This window comes from Procambarus clarkii, chromosome 69 (genome assembly GCF_040958095.1).
Source record: "Procambarus clarkii isolate CNS0578487 chromosome 69, FALCON_Pclarkii_2.0, whole genome shotgun sequence".
NCBI lineage: Eukaryota > Metazoa > Arthropoda > Malacostraca > Decapoda > Cambaridae > Procambarus > Procambarus clarkii.
Genome location: NC_091218.1, coordinates 2,235,493 through 2,244,511, shown reverse-complemented (window position 1 = coordinate 2,244,511; position 9,019 = coordinate 2,235,493). Strand labels below are relative to the sequence as shown.

The window sequence follows — 9,019 nt, the reverse complement described above, 5'->3', positions numbered from 1 at the left end:
ATAATCATAATCATCTTGTATCAAACCTTATTACAGGTAAGAACCAGTAGGCAGTCTACTGTATTTATCAAACCTGTTATTAGTATAATAGATCTCGTAATAATTTTGCAAAAATAATGGCATTTACTATTTTAAAAAGATTATTAGCAAATTTACAGAAATGGTGCATTCGGTAAGACAAAACCGTGGTAGACATGGTTGGAACAAGTTAGGTGAGAGGTGGTGGAGGCCAAACCATAATCATAATCATCTGTATCAAACCTTATTACAGGTAAAACCAGTAGGCAGTCTACTGTATTTTATCAAACCGTTTATTAGTATAATAGATCTCGTAATAATTTTTGCAAAAATAATGGCATTTACTATTTTAAAAGATTATTAGCAAATTTACAGAAATGGTGCATTCGGAAGACAAAAACCGTGGTAGACATGGTTTGGAAACAAGTTAGGTGAGAGGGTGGTGGAGGCCAAAACCATAATCATAATCATCTGTATCAAACCTTATTACAGGTAAAACCAGTAGGCAGTCTACTGTATTTTATCAAACCGTTATTAGTATAATAGATCTCGTAATAATTTTTGCAAAAAATAATGGCATTTACTATTTTTAAAAGATTATTAGCAAATTTACAGAAATGGTGCATTCGGAAGACAAAACCGTGGTAGACATGGTTGGAACAAGTTAGGTGAGAGGGTGGGGGAGGCCAAAACCATAATCATAATCATCTGTATCAAACCTTATTACAGGTAAAACCAGTAGGCAGTCTACTGTATTTTATCAAACCGTTATTAGTATAATAGATTCTCGTAATAATTTTGCAAAAAATTAGATGGCATTTACTATTTTTAAAAGATTATTAGCAAATTTACAGAAATGGTGGCATTCGGAAGACAAAACCGTGGTAGACATGGTTGGAACAAGTTAGTGTAGAGGGTGGTGGAGGCCAAAACCATAATCATAATCATCTGTATCAAACCTTATTACAGTAAAACCAGTGAGGCAGTCTACTGTATTTTATCAAACCGTTTATTAGTATAATAGATCTCGTAGATAATTTTGCAAAAATAATGGCATTTACTATTATTTAAAAGATTATTAGCAAATTTACAGAAATGGTGCATTCGGAAGACAAAACCGTGGTAGACATGGTTGGAACAAGTTAGGTGAGAGGGTGGTGGAGGCCAAACCATAATCATAATCATCTGTAATCAAACCTTATTACAGGTAAAACCAGTAGGCAGTCTACTGTATTTTATCAAACCGTTATTAGTATAATAGATGCTCGTAATAATTTTGCAAAAATAATGGCATTTACTATTTTTAAAAGATTATTAGCAAAATTTACAGAAATGGTGCATTCGGAAGACAAAACCGTGGTAGACATGGTTGGAACAAGTTAGGTGAGAGGGTGGTGGAGGCCAAAACCATAATCATAATCATCTGTATCAAACCTTATTACAGGTAAAACCAGTAGGCAGTCTACTGTATTTTATCAAACCGTTATTAGTATAATAGATCTCGTAATAATTTTGCAAAAATAATGGCATTTACTATTTTTAAAAGATTATTAGCAAATTTACAGAAATGGTGCATTCGGAAGACAAACCGTGGTAGACATGGTTGGAACAAGTTAGGTGAGAGGGTGGTGGAGGCCAAAACCATAATCATAATCATCTGTATCAAACCTTATTACAGGTAAAACCAGTAGGCAGTCTACTGTATTTTATCAAACCGTTATTAGTATAGATAGATCTCGTAATAATTTTGCAAAAATAATGGCATTTACTATTTTTAAAAGATTATTAGCAAATTTACAGAAATGGTGCATTCGGAAGACAAAACCAATTTTTCACTTTTGGACAATTGAGCACCTGCTACATCCAGATTCTAGGGAGGAAAGGAAGGACGATCTTACTGGATCCCATAGCCTCTCCGAGGCACAAACCAGGCTTTTACATAACCCCCCCCCCTGCACCCGAGCTTTTTAAAATAGTAAATGCCATTATTTTTGCAAAATTATTACGAGATCTATTATACTAATAACGGTAAATAAATAATAAATAGTAAATAAATCAAATCAGTTACATTATTTTATCTTATTCATAGCATAAATGTTCTCGAAGATTACTAAAAAAGAAATTGAATTAGACTACAGCAAATTGGCAAACTTTACCTTGTATCTGTTTCCACCGAGTTTGTTTGGGGCGTTCTTCAACATATCAGCAATACTTGTCTCAACATCTCTTTCAGTTGCATTAGTGTGGGTGTTGATACAGGCTTCTGGAAATTTATAAGAATTAATTAATATATATAATTATAATTCACTTTGCTATTCCCCATTCCACAGTCCCTCTCGTCCTTCCCACTTCCCTGTCCCCACATCATCCCCACTATTCCACTTCCCTGTCCCATCGTCCTCCTTTACCATTTTCCCCTCCCCTGTCTTCTTCCTCCCCCACCATCTCCCATTCACCTGTCCCTTTGTCCTCCCCAGCATTCCCCTGTCCCCACCATCCCCAACTCCCCAGTACCCTCGTCCTCCCCACCATTACCCTTCTCCTCTGTCCCCCTCGTCTTCCCCACCATACCCCCCTCTCGTCCTCCCCACCATTCCAAACCTACCTCATCCGATGCATTCTATAATGGTCTGATGCTTCCATCAGAAAATTGGGAACATCAAATGATTCTGATATTTCCCCATCACTGAAAAATAAGAACAGCTAAAAAAATGAAATGAAAAAAATAAAAAAAATAAACTATACTCATGAAATGAACAGTATGGTAAACAACACAGCTCAATTTCATGCAATGTCACACAAAATTATTAAATTCGAAATGAAAATAAATTGAAATCTATGAAAATTCAAATTATCAATACAATCGGAAATATTGAAATAATATCGCAACATAATATAGTGTGGGTTGCTCTTACGTAGCAACAGACGGTGCTGTTTTTTCAAAAAAGGCATGGTTTTACCTGTCCACAAGTGTGGCATCTATACTTATACTCACGAAATGAACGGTATGGTAACAACATAGCTCAATTGCAATGCAATGTCACAATAACATTTAATAACAATAATAACAATAACATTTAAATATACTTTAAGATATAATCTAGAAGAAAATAAGAACATTGAAACGGTTCATGAACTCGATTTCAATAAAGGACACTATGGGGAACTTTGAAAAAACAGTTAATGAGTATAATTAGACAGACTTGTTGCTAGGCAGAGGAGTAAATAATGAGATATATGGCAAATTTTTGCAAAATATACGGCACACAAACATTCATACCCAAACAAAGCAAAATGCTAGGTAAGAACAAAGCAGTTGGCCCGTAGGGGAAAGGAGATACCCACAAGACTGGAATACAAGTCATTAACAAGCACACAAGTACTACACTACACAACAACCGCACTACTACCAGAACTGGACGAATCACTACCAAAACAACACATTGCACATCACTACCAAAACAACACAACACAACACAAGCATTGCAAAGAATTATAGACCATTTGCACTAACATCCCACATAATAAAATTATTTGAGAGTGATCAGGGAGTCAGATTACTAGTTTTATAGAGACCAATGACCTCCACAATCCAGGCCAACAAGGATTTAGAGCAGTTTCTATGATCGAGCCACTGAGATCTATAAAGAATTCTGATCAAGAAAGAGATCTAGGGGTGGTTTTAGATAGAAAACTATAACCTGAGGATCATATTAAGAACATTCTGCGAGGGGCCTATGCTACACTTTTTAACTTTAGAATTGCTTTTAAATACATAGGTCAAAAAGTTTTAAAAGTTTTAAAAGTTTTTTAAACCTCTCGTGTATCATGAGTGTGTTAAAGCATCAGATGGTGCATTCATGATGATGAATATTACCTAGTCCTTCATCTGGGAAGAATGAACACATATTGGTGCATTCGGTGAATAAAACTAACTACTGTAGTTTAATTGATCAACAGACTGTATATCATATGCAGACTGTATGTGGATCTGCGGGCCACTCCAAACAACACCCTGGTGGACCAAGCTCCACCAGGCTAAAGCACAAAGTGATATAGATGTGATAGAGAAACTAGGTCAAATGGAGGAGTAGGTCTGTATATTAAACAGCACCTGACGTGCACAGAGCTTACTAAACTCAATGTGGTGGTAGAGTGGTGGGGGGGGGGGGAAACATTGCAGAAAAAAACAAAAAATACAATTTGGTCAACAAAACAGCATTGTTTAAAATAGAAGACATGGGTTGTCATTTTGGGGGTAAGGTAGGTTACATTGAGTTAATTAGTTAGTACTTAGTTTTTTATCTTAAACTGGTTGGGAGAGGTACAGTGTTGCTGTGCTGGTGAAAGAACACCTAAAGGTAAATTAAATAATGATTGCGAATCCACAAGAAGTTGACATAATATCGCTAGAGATCTGCAATCAGGATGATAAACTTTCCTTAAAGAATTTGACAAACACTTGCTGATAGGACATGAAGTAAATGAAATGTATGTCAAGTTTTGTGAAATAATGATTAAAAGCACAACAAAATTTGTACCAAAGGAGAGATGCAGAACTAGGAAAAGGGGTTTGTTCAACAGAAATTGCGAGAGGGCCTGAGACCAAAACACACACAAATGGAATCAATATATAGCAAGAGGCCAAACCCCCAAACATACAAGCGATGCAAAGATGCGAGAAACAGCAGCAGCATTAAGGAGAGGGACTTAAGGACCATAAATAAAGTGTGAAAATAAACTCGAGTAAATTTTTTTAACTACTCTCGACAGTGAAGAAAAACAAATATTCAGACGATTTGTGTTAGAATCATTAATCTTACACTTTCGGTCATATCAACAACACAAATACATACACACACATTCCTGTTGCTGTAGCAAGTGAAGAATTACACACACAGATCACAATAACGTGATGCATCAAATGAACAAATCCACAAGGGCCGTGACGAGGATTCGAACCTGCGTCGGGAGCATCCCAGACACTGCCTTAATCGACTGAGCTACAACAGGGTAAAAGGGTTGAAACCGAAGTTCTACTGAACTTACTGGATCCCATAGCCTCTCCGAGGCACAAACCAGGCTTTTACACAACCCCCCCCCCCTGCACCCGAGCTATGTCAACAGGCCGTTCTCCCTCTTCGCCCTTCCGAATGCACCATATCAGTAAATTTTTAATAATCTTTTAAAAATAGTAAATGCCACTATTTTGCAAAATTATTACGAGATCTATTATTCTATAGAATAATGCATATAAATGCATATATGCATATAAATACAAAACATAAATACAAAACAAGTAAATGTAAATAATTTTACCTTGCACCTAGATCCACCAAGCCTGTATGGCGCGCGTTTCAGTACTTCGGAAATCTAGAACTATCTTGAATCTCTAATCTGCAATGAAACAATACATATTATTGCACTTACCAAAACATGGATGAATGTAGAAAATACAGAACTATTAGCTGAATATCAAATAAATGGATTTAATCTATTTCACACAGATAGATATATTACACCGTGTATATTAGGTAATACCTACATACACGCCTCCACACACACTACATTTGAAATGTAGTCTCAAAAAGACTACATTTCAACAGCAAAGATTACTCCATAAAAAAATAATTAAATTATTGACCAACATGAGAGAGGGTTAGCCAACATGAGAGGTTGTGTTGATTGCCTGAAAATATTTAAATTGTGTAATGTATTGAATGGCATTTTTCAAGTTACAACATTTTTTAAATTACTGAACTAGGTTCTAGGCTTTGCTAGGCTTAATTCAATTATTACAGATAAGCCTAACCTAGCCTAGAACCCAGTGGGTTTTCTTCCTATTGGGGAGTGTTGTACATGCCTCGCCTCCACATACACACTAGCACAGCCAGGCCTCGCCTCCACATACACACTAGCACAGCCAGGCTCGCCTCCACATACACACTAGCACAGCCAGGCCTCGCCTCCACATACACACTAGCACAGCCAGGCCTCTCCTCCACATACACCAGCACTGCCAGCCTCGCCTCCACATACACCAGCACTGCCAGGCCTCGCCTCCACATACACACTAGCACAGCCAGGCCTCGCCTCCACATACACACTAGCACAGCCAGGCCTCGCCTCCACATACACCAGCACTGCCAGGCCTCGCCTCGCCTCCACATACACCAGCACTGCCAGGCCTCGCCTCCACATTTAAACCAACCAAGCCCACAAATACGTTAACATGGACCAGCATTACACCGTCTAACATACTCTGTCAGATGTAACAACTAAATTTGTGAATTCAAGACCAAATCTATTGTATAACACAGTGTTAGTACGAGAAAAACATTACTTACATTCGAAGCCGTGTTTTAAATGGCGGCGGTCTTGTACTGACGCTCCAAACTGTGTGTTCGTTAGCGTATGATGAACGTGTGACAATTTACTACAACAATTATTTAATTATTCTTATTCTTTATTTTAATATTTTTAGGGTACATGAAATTTCACACTTATTTGCACACAATAATATAATTGCATTGTCATAACCTTTATATATTACGGAAAATACGATGACATGAACGAAGTCAAGTGAAGTTGAAGTCAAAGTCATTCGCCGAACGTATTAGTCATTTTTTTCTCCCAAACGATAGGGGTAACAAATCCACAGAGAATATAAGTGTACAGTAAAGTCAATTTATTCAGGAAAGTACATACATAGTTGATTACAAACATAATGTTGGATTTATAGATAGAGCTAGTGCATACAATACCTAAAGCCACTATAGTAGGCATATAGCATTTCAGGCAACCGGGCAGTATATATGGACCCCTTACTCAAATCTCTGAATATGTTAGATATTAAGTCCCTGCACATACTCTCATGTGTATTTTATATATATAAAACGCTGCACTGTAATGTCAATCCTGACCTTAAAAGCTTCCTAGAAGGTTGTAACAGATCCCATGAGCACCACACCAGAAACAAATACCTATTGATATTCCAAGAGTACGACTTAGTCAAACTAGAAATGCTTTACAAATCAAGAGACCTCGAATGTGGAATGACCTTCCCAATTATGTTAAAAACTGTACCTCTCCCAACCAGTTTAAGATAAATAAAGATAAATTTATAAGTTAAGAAAAATTCCACAAATCAACAACCCTGTTACTGACCCTGTATTTACCCAAGTCTTTCCTAAATCTAAACTTATCCAATTTATACCCTTTGTTTCGTGTTCTATCTTGTGTTGACAATTTAATACCCTATTAATATCCCCTTTGTTATATCTATTCAGGAAATTGTGGTTGATCTCGAACCCATTGATAATGTGACGACTTATACAGAATTTTGTAACTATATCATCAAGATTGTAACCAGCTTAGCTAAATGTAGTGTGGGGTTCAGTCCCTAAGCCCATATATGTGCCTCTCTAACCATTTAGGTTACAGGGCAAAAACATAAAAACAAAGGTAACTGCAGAAGGCCTATTGGCCCATACCAGGCAGCTCCTATCTATAACAGATAAACACTAAGTACTACCTAATTAACTCAATGTAACCTACCAACCTAACCCCCTATCCACCTAACCTATCCACCGCTGCCACTGGATGGGGGCGGTGTGCAGGACAAACATATAAATTTTGATACTAGCTCTCCACATATGTCAGTTGCTTAACACTTTAGTGCGCGCGGCGTTCTGGGCGCTCAAGCGTAAACACAAAAAGTTTATAATCTTTCACGCTCCTAACCTCAATTCTCAAGCTACGTTTTTCATTTTGGTATCAATGCGTTGGCAATAAAATTCTCTACAAGATCATATGCATAAAATGTCACCGAAGCATTTGGTATCCCACCACGAAGTAAATAAACACGAAGATGACTCGCCGTGACACCCAAACAGGAAGTAAATGTTCATACTCTTTCGTTTGTTGCCAGCCTCACAGTCATCCTACAGCGCTCATTTTGATATCACTGAACTCGCAATAAAATTCCCCACCCAGACATATGCCTATCAATGTCTAATTATGGTATCGGGTGACCCGCACGAGTGTGGGAACTGGGTGAAGCGTTAGCCGTGATTTCAGCAGGGACGACACTGTTGGGATGCAGTGCTTTGAATGTTTATACTTATTTAACTCTCCTGACATTATTTCTGAAGCTACGTATTTCATTTTTATAGCAATGTGTTCGCAATAGAAAGTTCTATAAGAACATGGGTAGAGTTGGCCAACACAGCGTCAAATAAATTTGCGGCGAATAAAATCTTACGCGTGTTTGTACCCGTGAGCGTCAAAAGTTTTTACTTTGCTCATGTTTTTCAAGTTTATACTTGTTTCACACCGTTTTTTTTTGTATAGTGTTCGGAATAAAATTCCCTACACAGACATATGCATATCAAATACAATTCCTTGGAATTCACAGCTGTAGAGATGACGGAAAACACACAACCGGAACCCGCTCTTGACACTCCAACTCAAACCCGCAACACCCACAAAAAAAGTTTCTCTTGTTTCATGTATACTTACTTTAGTTTTCGTGCTACAGTTCTCATTTAGGTATCAAAATATTCCTAAGAAAATAGACTACAATACTGAAACAATCTAAGACAATTATGTGTACTTACCAAAGCAAAGACGATTGTAGTAAAATAAGTTGAGCATTTTATCTCCACTCCACCTCCTTCAGGTACTGATTCCTGAAGTTGCTCAACAGATGTTCCTAGGTGGAGTGAAGCTGATGTAGGTGGTTATTTCTTGTCCACCCAATACACCCTTTTCCTGTGATAAGTGGTGTAACAAGGTATGACGCAAAGTGGAACATCGCATGTCTTGCACGCTATACCAGTTTCCTTCCTGATACCCGACTTTGAACACACTTCACACCTGCGACGTTTGGGGATTTTTACCAGCTCATGTTTCAATTTATAGTTCAGGCGAGTCTCTGCTATAACAACACGTCGCTGTTGTCTCTTGGTTGGCAATAAACTACTGTCTGAATCGTCGCTCT

The 9,019-nt window shown here is 37.6% G+C and overlaps 1 long non-coding RNA gene across 2 annotated transcripts in view; it reads right to left on the bottom strand.

The window, feature by feature from the left end:
- Positions 1 to 5,417, bottom strand: part of LOC138355913 (uncharacterized) — a 61,784-nt gene extending 56,367 nt beyond the window's left edge. For both annotated transcript variants that reach the window (XR_011224057.1, XR_011224058.1), the window contains exons 1-2: positions 5,338 to 5,417; positions 2,175 to 2,281 (exon numbers count right to left, since the gene is read on the bottom strand). This is a non-coding gene — a long non-coding RNA (uncharacterized lncRNA). The remainder of the gene's footprint in view (positions 1 to 2,174; positions 2,282 to 5,337) is intronic.
- Positions 5,418 to 9,019: the final 3,602 nt, after the last annotated feature.